Source organism: Cupressus sempervirens, chromosome 9 (genome assembly GCF_028749045.1).
Source record: "Cupressus sempervirens isolate cs-2001-9-10 chromosome 9, ASM2874904v1, whole genome shotgun sequence".
Classification (NCBI taxonomy): domain Eukaryota; kingdom Viridiplantae; phylum Streptophyta; class Pinopsida; order Cupressales; family Cupressaceae; genus Cupressus; species Cupressus sempervirens.
In genome coordinates this window covers 345,349,702-345,362,994 of record NC_143126.1, presented here as the reverse complement: position 1 = coordinate 345,362,994, position 13,293 = coordinate 345,349,702, and positions in this window count along the sequence as shown.

The window sequence follows — 13,293 nt, the reverse complement described above, 5'->3', positions numbered from 1 at the left end:
CATAAGATTAGGGCATCTAAATTTCAAAACCTTATCAACTATGGAGAAGATGGTTAGTGGTTTACCTAAACTAAATAAAGGCCACTCAAGCATATGCAAAGGGCGTGCTCTAGGTAAGAACACCAAAAGTCCATTTCATGATAGCACTAGAAAAAAAAAAAATGTTTTGGAATTAATTAATTTAGATTTAGGTGGACCTATACATCTGTTCCTTCTCTTGGAGGATTCTGGTATTTTATTTTTTCATAGATGACTTCTCTAGAAAAACATGGATTTACTTCTTAAAGTGCAAAGAATCAGAAGAAATCCTAAAAAGATTTAAAGAATTCAAAACATTAACTGAAAACTTGTTAGGACATAAAATTAAAACTCCTAGAACTAATAATGGAGGGCATTACACCTCATATTTGTTTAAAAGGTTTTGTAAAGAAATTGGAATTAAGAGGGAGTACACCATTCCTTATAATCTAGAACAAAATGAGGTAGCAGAAAGAAAGAATAGAATAATTATAGAAGCTGCTAGAGCTATGATATTTGATCAAAATCTAGGATATTATCTTTGGCTAGAAGCCTCTTGCACTATTGTCTTAATTCAAAATAGAAGCCCTCACTCTTACCTTAGAGATAAAACTCCTAAAGAAGTATTTACTAAGGTTAAACCCAATATAAGTCATCTTTCAATTTTTGGGTGCCCCTTATATATCCATGTTCCAAAAGAAAAGAGAACCAAGTTAGAACCCTCTGGGAGGAAAGGTATTTTTGTAGGGTATAGTAAAACATCTAAGGCATTATAGGATTTTCATACCTGGACAAAAAAGTACTGAACTTAGTAGGGATGCAATTTTTGAAGAAGATGTAGAATTCAAAAGAGCTCTAAGTTTTGAAGAACCTTCTCCTTTACCTAGTTCTAAAAGAAATATTGAGTCTAAGTCTCAGAGGGAGAACATAGAAGAAATTAAAGATGAAATCTAAATCTTGCAGAAACTCAAAATTCAAAGAAAAGACCACTTTGGGCCATTAAAATAGTCAAGGAAGCACAAGACTTTGTTGCACCTTTCGGAATAGTCAAAGAAAGCAAAAGACCTAAAAGATTTTCTAGTTATACAACAAACATGAGTGATTTATTCAAAACAGAACCAACCAATCCTTAAGATGCTATTAAACATACAGCTTGGAAAGAAGCTATGACAAAAGAATACCAATCTATTATGAAGAATGATGTTTGGGAAATTGTTCCAAGACTTAAATGAAAATCTATTGTTTCTTCCAAGTGGATATTTAAAATAAAGCATGCTACTGACGATAGCATTGAGAAATATAAAGCTAAATTTGTAGCTAGAGGATTCTCTCAAAAAGAAGGGATTTATTATGAGTAAACTTTTTCTCCTATCGCTAGATATACCTCTGTAACAGTAGTCCTAGCCATTGCAACATCAAAGGGATGGAAAGTACATCAGATGGATGTAAAAACAACATTCCTAAATGAAAAGATTACAGAAGAAGTATATTTGGAGCAACCAAAAGGATTTCAAACTCATGATCCTAACATTTATGTTTGCAGGCTCAAGAAAGCTCTCTATGGGCTTAAGTAGGCTCCAAGGGCCTGGTAGGACAGAATTGATAAGTATCTCACCAGCTTAGGAATCTCTAAAAATGAAGCCGATCCAAATTTGTATTATAAAAAGGATAAAGATGATATGGTAATCCTAATACTATATGTTGATGATTTACTAATAACAGGTGATGATCATCTCATAGATCAATGCAAGAAAGATCTAATTAGAGAATTCGAGATGAAAGACTTGGGACTCCTTCATTACTTCCTAGGACTGGAAGTATGATAAAATCCTCACAGTATCATACTTAATCAAGGGAAGTATACATCACACATTTTGAAGAGATTTGGAATGTGGAATTGCAAGACTATGTCTTCTCCAATGGAGACTAATCTACATTAACTTAAAGAAGAAGCAATAGAATCACCTTCCATCAATTCTACTCTCTACAGACAGGTGATTGGGTCCCTTATGTACTTAGTAGATACAAGACCTAGTATTTGTTATGGTGTTAATGCCTTAAGTCAATTTATGTGTGAGCCAAAGGAGATTCACCTAGTTGTAATCAAACACATTATGAGATACTTACAAGGCATTCTTAATTTGGACTCAAATATGAGAAAGTTGATTTGCATGGATTCACTGACTCAGATTGGGGTGGAAGTTTTAAAGACAGAAAAATTACTTCAGGATGTTGTTTCAGTTTAGGATCAACAATGATATATTGGAGATGCAAAAAGTAGTCTTGAGTAGCTTAGAGCTCCACAGAAGCCAAATACATTGTAGCAGCAATGGCCTCTCGAGAAGCAGTTTGGCTAAGGAAGTTACTTGTGGGATTATTTGGGTAAGCTATGAATCCTACAATTATTCATTTTGATAATCAAAGCACCATCAAGCTTTCGGTGAATCTAGTTTTTCATGACAGGTCCAAACATATTGAAATTTCTTACCATTATGTAAGAGATATGGTAGACAAGAATATTGTAAATTAGAATACATTTGTACTGCAGATCAGACAATAGACATACTCACCAAACCTCTATCTAGAGTAAAGATAGATCACTTTAGGAGAAGACTTTGTATGGTTGAATTGTAATCCATTTGTATTCTTTAAATTATTATTAAAATAATTTTATTGTCAGGTTATTGACTTTTATGGGCTCCACCATTTGTATTCATTATTTAAGAGGTGATGATCTCTGGGATAATGAACACTTGTATAAAAGATATTATGAGAGATGAGGATCTCTTAGATAATGTACTAAATAGTAGAGTTCTACTATAAGATCTAGATGAGTTCAAGATCATATTGTGATGTAGACATTGCTATGTCTATAAGTCACAATTTGGATAAAAGAAAATTTTTATTATTCTCTGGGTTTTATCTTGTGTTCTGGTAGATATGAACTCAGGATCATGTTGTGATATAGGAATACCATAATCTATGAATCACAACTTGGATAAATGTAGAACTTAATTATTCTTAAAATTCATCCTATATATTGTATTCTTTGCAATATTGTTATCACTAGTAGCAATGATTTTTCATATCATAGGTTTACTAATATGACATTGTATCATGTGTTCTTTGATACCACATGCTAAGAAGATTTAGATAGATATAGAGTATCAATTATTTCTTGTTCATCTTTATTGATGTTGCTAGATAGGATATCTCTTAGTATGAATATCAAGTTAAGAGGGAGTGTTAAATTTGTAACTTATAATCCTAATGATCTGATAACAGATCGGTAGACCAGTCTGATCTATTCTTACATGTCATAGAGTAATCCAAATATCTTTGCATTGTCCTCTTAGGGATATCAACATCAATCCTTAGGATTAAGTTTGGATTTAACAAAACTCATTTTGTGTTAGGTTATTTTTAAACTTATTATTTCTTGGAAAAGTCGTCGACTTTGAGGATTAGTTAAAGAATGGTTTGGAAGGGACATATCCCTTGAAAGGACATGTCTCTAGGTCTCTCTATTTATAACGGGTATGGTTGAAGTATAAGAGCACACAATATACAAAATAGTTTGCTCCTTAGCCAATACTACCCATATACGATTTGTAGAAGAAAAGACAGTTTTCAGAATTATATTGCTAATTCAATTCAAGAAAATACTTTGAAGTTATACACAACAAGACTAAAGGAAATAGAAGAAGGTAAAATATAATCTCTAATTTAGTCATAGAATTTGCAAAAGCTTTACAACATTGGAATTGTATTGGTGAGCTCTACAAAATGGAACTTATTTTGCTAAAATTGGAGACTGTAAGATTTTAGGTCTTATGGATCTTCTTGGATCATGTAACATAAGGAAGAAATAAGAATTATGTAGTCTTAGAATTTGATGAAACCAATTTCATTGTGTAGATCTCATTGATATGACTGTGGAACAACCTCTATCATGTCAAAATGAGGTCATGTGACAAAGTAATACTAGGCCAAATCTCAATGGGACCAAACTTTAACCAACCATAACTTCTACATATGGACTCCTTTCAAGCTCATTCAAGATGAACTAGGTTATTATCAGTGAGATCTATTGAACATGATTCATTTTGTTGAAATATGAGATTGTAAAATTTTAGGTCTTAGTGATCCTCCTAAATTGTGTAAAATAAGAAAGACCTAAATAGTCTACATACCTAGACTCTGATGAAACCACTATCATTGTGTAGACTTGTGATACTATCCCAAACCAATTCCAATTGAGTCAAAAGGGATTCATATGCCAAATTAATGCTAGATCAAATTTTGACAAGACCAAGTTTTGGTCAGCTACAACTTTTTCATATGAACCTCTTTCATGTTGCATTGGGTTCATATTATAAATCTCTATGCAATGGAACTCATTTTGTCACAATTTGAGACTATAAAATTTTAGGTCTTATAGATCCTCTTAGATTTTGTTAGATAATAAATAACTAAAATATTTGACATCCTAAACTATTATGAAATTGTTATTATTATGTAGAGCTCATTGATACAATCCTAAGGCAACTTTAGTTACATCAAAATGAATTCATATTCTAAAGTTGATGCAGGAGCATCTTGGGTTCATAGCAATCTTGCATCAACTAAAAATATTTATGTTTCCAATTTTTTCTTTTTTTTCTAGTTTATATAGTCTAAAAGATTAACAAAGTGATTTATCATATCTTTTAGTTAGCACATGCTATGATTCAATTATGCCTAGGACCAATTTTAAATCTTCGCTCTATGATCACAAATCATTTGGTTTTATTATTCATGAGCTATGTTGGATTCTTTCTTAAGTAGCATGTTCCTTTCATTTCTTTGACTTCTTCATGGAATTCACAATTGCAATGGAAATTTGTACCTTGTGATGGTCGATGGTGCATATCTCTATGTGCTTGGATTTTGTGAGGACCTAAGTCTTATACCGCAAGTTCTCAAATGGTTTATATCATGAGTTCATTATGATTTGAGACTATATGTATCCATTGTAATATGTTTCCAAATCTTGGGGAATGTAATTGATCTTAAAGTTGACTTTTATGTCACAATGCCTGTATAAGAAATGTAATATATCATTAGAAGTAAGAAATGACATATTTAGAACTAGATAGAACATTCAAGGTTTATGACTAAATATTCCTAAGTAATCAAGCTTTTTCTTCCTTGGATATAAGAAGGCATGTTGTCAACTGAATATAATTTGATTTCTTATTGAATGAAAGAGGATCTAGCATTGTTCTCTCACTCATTATTTTTGTGTTTACTCTTTTTGTACACTTGGATAGGTCTCTTTGAGGTCTAGACCATTCATGAATACACCAAGTGGTATTAGAGCTAAGTATGCATCCCTTATATAGTCAAGTGATGAACTTGACATTGTGAAGCCCTAGTTGATTTTTGTAGTGTCAAATAATTAAGATCTAGCCTAAAATTACCAAGGGTTGCAAGATGGTTCATGGGAGGAGAGATCCAAATCTAGAAGTAATGGACTTCTTAAGAAAAATAGAAGTCATACTTGAAGCTAAGACTACCCAGAGAAGAGAAAGACCTATTGAGAATGTAAGTGATGAAGAAACTGAGGAAAAAATTGTAGAAGATGAAGAATTTGGGCTTGACCAAGGAGACAAGAGATTCTTGAGAGCCCTGGCCATAGTCAAATAAAAAACCACATTTCAATTTACCTAACTAAGATGGTAAGTTAGGTTTTGATGAATTATTTGTGTGGATTGCTAAGATGGAAAAGTGTTTCAAGTATGAGAGTAGAAATGTAGATGAGAATGTAAAAGGAGGAAAGTAAAAGATCTCATGCGATAAGATTATGGATAATTTAAAGGGTAAATTATTTCCTGGTGATTATCAAGAGAGCTTTTTGAGGAAAATGCAAAAATAAAGAAGAAGGATTCTACTATGAGGAATATACCAAATAATTCTATAGGCTGGACATTAGATCTAAACACATGGATGATGAGGTTGAAATATTTGTAAGATGCTTAAATGGTTTGATGAAATCTATTAAATATGAGATGATTTTGGCTAAGATGGAAAGATTTGAGGCCTATCATTTTCCCCTAAAAGAATAAGAAAATAAAAATAAGAGATTGAAAAATAGACAAAGAGGAACATGTGATAGATTTCAAAGAGATGGTTCATTTACTGGTAGAGGAAAATACTTTGTAGGAGGAGGCAGATCTTATTTAGATCAAAACAAAGGCAAATTAGAATGGGAATAAGAGAGTTCATACCATAGAAGAGGAGGAGCTTACCATAGAGGTAATAATTAAAAAATAGAGGGAAAGAGTTTGTTTAAGGGCTCTTGTTGCAAATGTGTGAAGAAGGTCATAAAGAATTTGAGTGTACTCAAATAAAGAAGACTAGTAGAAATAGTAGAAATGCATTTGTGGAGGAAGAGTAACCTATATCTGTGAATTGACAAAAGGATGGAGAAGCCCTAATGGTTAGAAGATTCCTATATAATGATGAATCTAATCAAGAACTAACATTGAAAAAGAGTTTATTCAGGACAAGCTATAAAGCTATAAGGAAGTGTTACAAATTTATCATTGATAGTGTGTTCATATAACCTAGCATTAAAATATTTTATCACCAAGCAGTTACCAGGAATGAAACACACTTGAAGCCATACCAAATTACATGGATCAAGGATGATCATAAAGTTATAGTAAGTGAAAAATGTGTTGTAAAGTTGAAAATTAGTTCTTATCATTATGAAGTTCTATGTAATACTATGCTAATGGATTGTTGTCATATCTTGTTGGGTAGTTTAATCACCCAGGACTAGTCTTCTAAAGCATGGACCCTAATCACAAATATTGATCATTATCATAAAAATTTTGGCCCAAAAGACAATACAATTTCTATCATTAATTTGATCTAATCATCAAAATCACATAATTCATCAAAGTTGCATAATCACCAAAATCAATTAATTCCTAAACATCAACATCAAATAGGCAATTAGATAAATATAAATTAATTATTTTAATACAATATCCTAGAAAATTAATTAAATTAAATATATTTTCCATTTACACATAAGAGTAATTAATTTTAACTAAAATTCCAAAATCAAGAAAATGAATAATTGACAAAAATAATTGAAATATCCTCAAAATTGATAAAACAAGAAATAAATTAATTTATGAGTTAAAAAGTTGAGTTTTTTAATTTAATAAATAAAATAGGAGAAAATTTATCAACTTGAGCATAAAGATTAGATCAAGATGTTTTATCTATGTTATCTTTTGAGATCACTCCAACAGTAACTAATCAACTCAACATGAATGTTTTAAACTCAACTTTAACTTAACTTTGGATTAATCCTAATCATTTATCTCAAGCAATCTTGATTGGTGATTTTGCATAAGTTTACTATAAAATTAGGGCCCCTCTTCTCATTTCTCATGTGCAATTGAAAGGTTGTGTTATCATGTTGAGTTTTCTCTAAAGATATTGTGCATCATAATTGAGAATTTTGTATATTGGTATTTAGCTTAATTATCATATCATGTTTAACTTAGAAATCATTTTTCTTTCATTGAACAACTTAATATTGATTCTTCTTATCATTGTGTATAGCTTAATATTTAGTTAGTTTTGATTGAAACTACCATCAAAAGTAGTTTCGATCGAAACTTTTATAGTTTCTATTGAAACTAGATGATTACTTTCTATTGAAAGTTTTTGGGCAAAAAATCTGCCTTTCGTAATTTTGGAGGAATTTCTTCCTCCAAAAAAGTGCATCCCACTATTGTGGGTTCACCCTAATTTTATATCTTTTTTCATCATAAAATTCAAAAAAATAGGTTAGCTTACATATTTATTCAAATCATTCATTTTAATAGTGTTTATAGTCACTAAAGGCTTGGAAACATTGAGAGCATCATACTCACATATCGATCAATTTGTGTGGTATTTTATATGCTCATTTATATGATTATTTGATTAACCTAACCATGCATGTAAAGATCTATTGAGTGCTTGTGGTTACAATTTGGAGGATCAAATTTCAAGTATGTATATTTAGCACCCAATGTGGGTCTCATGTCAATTCCGGCTTTATTCTATGTATTTCTAATTTTTTGTTTGTATATCCTTCTAGGTTATCATAGGGGTTCTTGCATAGGGTCATAAAAGAATTTTCACCATTGTATTTTGTTGTATAAAATCTAATCCCAACTTGTACGAGTATCTGGTGAAAAGTATTTTGTTGCACTTTATTGAATTCTCACTCATACGAGTTCTTATTGTCTAGTATATAGTCATTTGATTATTGCATTTACTTATATGGATCTGTGACTTTTTGTACATTTTTTAAAAAAATAGATCATGATTTTAGGGGTTTTTATGAACAATGTTACTATAATGCTAATCTTAGATTGTCTCCTATTTTTTAACATGTTTTAACTAGCCTAATGACTTCTTAGATATCATTTGTCCAAGACACAATAGATAAGGCTACCAATAGATCTATTTTTCAAGTTGCCTAGGAGATACGAATCATCATTGTGTCTTCATTTATTTCATTTTCAAGGCATCTTAAATAGGTTGATCTGTCATAATTGGTTTGAGTTAGGGGATATGCTCTTGTTTGCATAGATAGTTAGAAAGATAAATGTATTAGATTTACCATATGATAATGAATTGGGTTAATGAACGTAATAATTGATTGATGTGCTTTTGAGAAGTGTAGAGATAGGAGATTATTATGTTGTCTGTATAAACAAAAAAAATTAAAGAATGTTGAAATTTTTTATTAGTCAATGTGTACCACTTTGTGAGTCCATCACCGAGGGAAAAAAGTCACGGGAATGACTCAAGTGAAAATAGGTGAACCTGACCATTCCAACATACTATAATAAAAATACTCCTTTTAAGATTAAAGACTCAAAGGATGTAGCTATATCTATTTTGATTACTATTCTTTTTATAGGGCTTGACAACCTTAATCATATTTATGAGACTACACCATTCTAGTACTCATGGGGTAATTTTATGTCTTTATCATGTTTACAAGACCATAGTAGAATATACTTCTATATGTGTAGGGTTGAGAGAATTTGATCCTACATGTGAGACTATACTATATAAGTACTTGTAAGGTTGAGAAGCCTTTATCTTTCTTCTAGGTTTTATGGTGGATATTTTTTAATGAAAGCCCTTAGTAAACACCTTAAGATAGAAGCCTACCTAGATACCCTCTAGAAGTATTCATAATATTTGTCCAAGCATGGAAAGAATCTCTAATTAAGACATTCACCATAAGTATCCTCTTGAGCATATTATTCTTGCATAGTGTCCTTTGTCAATATGAAACAGAGCTCATTGCATAGTATCCTTTGTACCATATTGCATTAAGCTCTAGAAAAAGTCAAAAATATGGGAACCCTCTAGCAAGTGACATGACTCTGTGAACTGACTAGATATCCAAGTTGCAGGAAAAGGTTTTGAGTTCTAAGACAATTCCTTACAAGATATATATTGATTGAACTATCTTTTTTTATGTTATGCAAAGTAAAAATAATTTGATCTAAAAAGGTCATCATAACATACACATTGTGTTATCATTTTCCTATCAAAATAAAACCTCATAATTGATTCTATCTGTTGGTGTGATTTTTCACAGTATAAAAAAATTTTGATATTTGGGTGAAAAATCAGTTAAGTCTTTGATTCTAGTAGATTAGGGTTTTATTTTGTGAAATCCTGAAAATTGTTAGATTACCCTAATTATGCCTTGTTTTGTGGGTTGTATCTTCCTTTTAATTTCTTAGGGTTTGGCTCTCAAATTATCCATAAAAAGGCCCTAAGTGCATGAAAAACCCTTATACCTTTTTTTTGTGTTGCCCTAGTTTTCAAATTTTTAAAAAAGGGTTTTTTCTTCAAGAATTTTGGTGGGGCATTTTATCCTAATGTTTTGTTTGCATCAGAATACTTTTTAATCCTTGTGATAAGCCTTTCATGTGCCTTTAATTGTGATATTTTTTTTGAAAGGACGCCAAGTTGAAGTGTTTTTCAAACACCGTTGATCTATTAGAGATCAAGGGCTAGCACATCCCCGCATTATGAAGTTGTAAGAATTTAAACAATGCGGGGAAGCGCATTTGTGACACGTAGCCCCTGATGGTTTTTGAGATCCAGTACGTCGCAAAAGGTCTTGTATGTTAGATTGTTAGGAACTTTTGCAGGTTTGTCAGTACTTTTGCACACGTCCTGATTTTCTTGCGATATCATTGGTGGATTCGCCAGTAGAGATATGTAGTTAATCACCAAGAAGCGTCAGCCATTGATTTCATCTAAATCAAGGGCTAGCGCATCCTTGCAATTTTAAGATGTGAGTCATTTAAATAAAGTGGGTAAGTGCATTTGTGACATGTGGCAAGGTGGGGTTGGGTATTTGCAATGCAATATGCCACACTATAAACGATTGATGACATGTACTGCCAGATGTGCCACTGGAGAAGTTTGACTATTGGATGGAAATGAAGTATTATAAATCGTAGATCTTTCGAAGATCTACGGTTAGCACAATCCTACATTATGAAGCTACAAGTTAGATAAGAAAAGTGGGAATGCACCTTTGTCACGCATGTCACAGTAGGACCAGACTATGAAGAATGCAGAAGTCACGCTATAGGATCTGCCAAATGTGCTTAGCTGGAGCTATTTATGATCTGGGCCAGAAAAGTGTCAGAAATAAACACATTAGTTAGAACACATGGGTTAAAAGTAGTCATGTCATTGGCCCAAGTGGATAATGAGAGCATAAAATGAAGAGTTGTTTCCGATTGTTGATCTTTATCTTGATCAACGAAAGGCGCTTCCCCACATTTTGTATTTGAGCGAAGTTTAAACAAAGCAGGAATGTGCCCTGCAGACACATGTCCATGGTGATGTCAAAATTTTTGCTTAGATGCCCGACAGGGTGGAATCAGCATTGCCGTTGATCTTTTGAAGATCGACGATTGGCGCATCCCCGCATTATGAAGTTGTAGGAATTTAAATAAAGTAGGGAAGCACATTTGTGACACGTGGACTAAATGATGCCAAGTACTTGCTTGCTCAGAAGAAGATATGGGATCTACTAGTGTGGAATGTTTTCAGACATTATGAGCTCATATGGAAGTTTCTTATTGGTTAGTTCAGCTAATTGGTTGTTAATAGAAAATGGATTAGCATGATCGTCGATCTTGTCTTGATCAACGAACAGCGCATCCCCACATTATGAAGTTGTCAGAATTTAAATAATGTGAGGAAGCACATTTGTGACACATAGCATTATTTTAAAAGCCGTAAAGCTTGTTACTTTTAAATCAGAATCGTCTAATTTGATAAAATCTATGGATGGGATTCAAACTTGGGTGCAAATTGCGGGCAACGGTTACTGAGAGTAAATGTGAATCAAACCTTATGCGTGCGGTTTTAATTTATAAAAAGAGCCCACGATTTCAACATTAATGAACCACCGAAGTGCAGAAAGAACATCAGGGCATACAAAAATTTTAGAGCTAGGGCACGAAAATTGTTGGTTAATACTCTAGTAAAATTGCAGAAGACATCATATAGTGCAGAAGTGTGAATTTTGGTGGGTAAGTGCTCTGTGACTTTCTAAGTAAATTTGAAGTATCCGCTATTGTGAATTTCCTAGGGTTGAAAAGAGTTTACTAGGCAAACAGATTATTTGAAACATTCTGTGCATGATGATTTTCTTAAACAATTCCCCTTATCAGTGCATGAAATAACTAAGGGGAGGGAACTCATTCCAAAACATCCCAAAATAATTGTAGCAGAAGGCTTTTATGACAAAGCTAATTGGGTAAGAGATGCCCAAGTTTCCATAGGAGGTCTGGATTTGTTTAAGAAATGGTTTTCAGAGCGAAAACTGGACACTCCTATGAGAAATGTTTGGGAATTTGATATTGGAAAATTGATAGTCCCCACTGTTTTCTTTGATAGTGATTTATTGATGGACCTGGCTGTCATGTCCCCTTTTCAAATAATTTAAAAAAAAAAAATCTTTGCTAAGGCAGGCAGGCCCAAGAAAGTGAAATTTCGGAAAAAGGGGGTTAATCTTTGGAAACCGTTGGACTAATAAATGAAAATTATTATTAAAATATGTTTCATTAACCTCTCTTGGACATGAGTTACAGTTATGCCCTCTTTTAAGAGGTTTGGAGGCATTTCGAGAGGATAAGAGAACTTGATTTTTGCTCATTCTTTGTTATTCTTTAGAGGCTGCCAAACCTGTGGAGAAGGAGACCCAAGAACGAAAGTTTGCAGGTTTCCAGGGAGACCTAAGAATGGGAGTTTGCAAGTTTCTAGGAAGGCTAAGGATGGGATTTTGAAGCCATTCCATGTGCATGCTCATACAGAGTTTGCCTTTGTGCTGAACAGTGCAGATTTGTGGGTTTTCGGGTGTGTTTGTGGTATGAGTTTGGTGTTTCCAATTGAGTATTTCATATCAGTTTGGGTTGCTGCTGTATTTCAGACTTTAAGGTGTTAAAATAGAGCTAAATATATGTATTGGGATGTGATTAAACTTCTGAGATATATTATTAGTGTTTTTGTGGTGTTTCCGGGCATTTTTGTGTTAATTTCGGGAGCCCGATGAGCATAGTTTTTGTCCTACATTTGTGAACTGTTGTGTACAGGCTATACGGATCTGGAAATATTATTTTGTAGGATGTTGTGCTGCTGAAATTTCTGTAAAAATTTCCATTTTCAGATTTATTAATAATTTGTGAAGCTTTGAAGCTTTTGGCACTATTTTCAGCATACCCGATTTGGGGTTTCTGGAAAAATTTGGTGGATCTTTGTGATATTAGTTGTTTGATCTTAAAGATCTGATTAGAGGTTGGAAATATCGTACAAAAAAAAAAAGGGACATTTCAGTGGTATCAGAGCCATGATCTTGCCAGCCTGAGGGTTTGTAGAAGCTTGCATGTCAGTTTTGACAACTACTCAGATCTTGCATTTCAGCTTTGAGAACTACCCAAATCTTGCATGTCATAATTTATGGTTGCATGTTGCTTCTAATCAGCTGCATGTCAAAATTTATGGTTGCATGCTATTTCTAATCATTTGCATGTTAGTTCTTGGTGAATTTAGTGGTTGCATGTTGCTTCTAATCAGTTGCATGTCAAAATCTATGGTTGCATGCTACTTCTAATCATTTGCATGTTAGTTCTTGGTGTTTGAAGAAGTTATATCCTATTGGGGTTACACTCTACT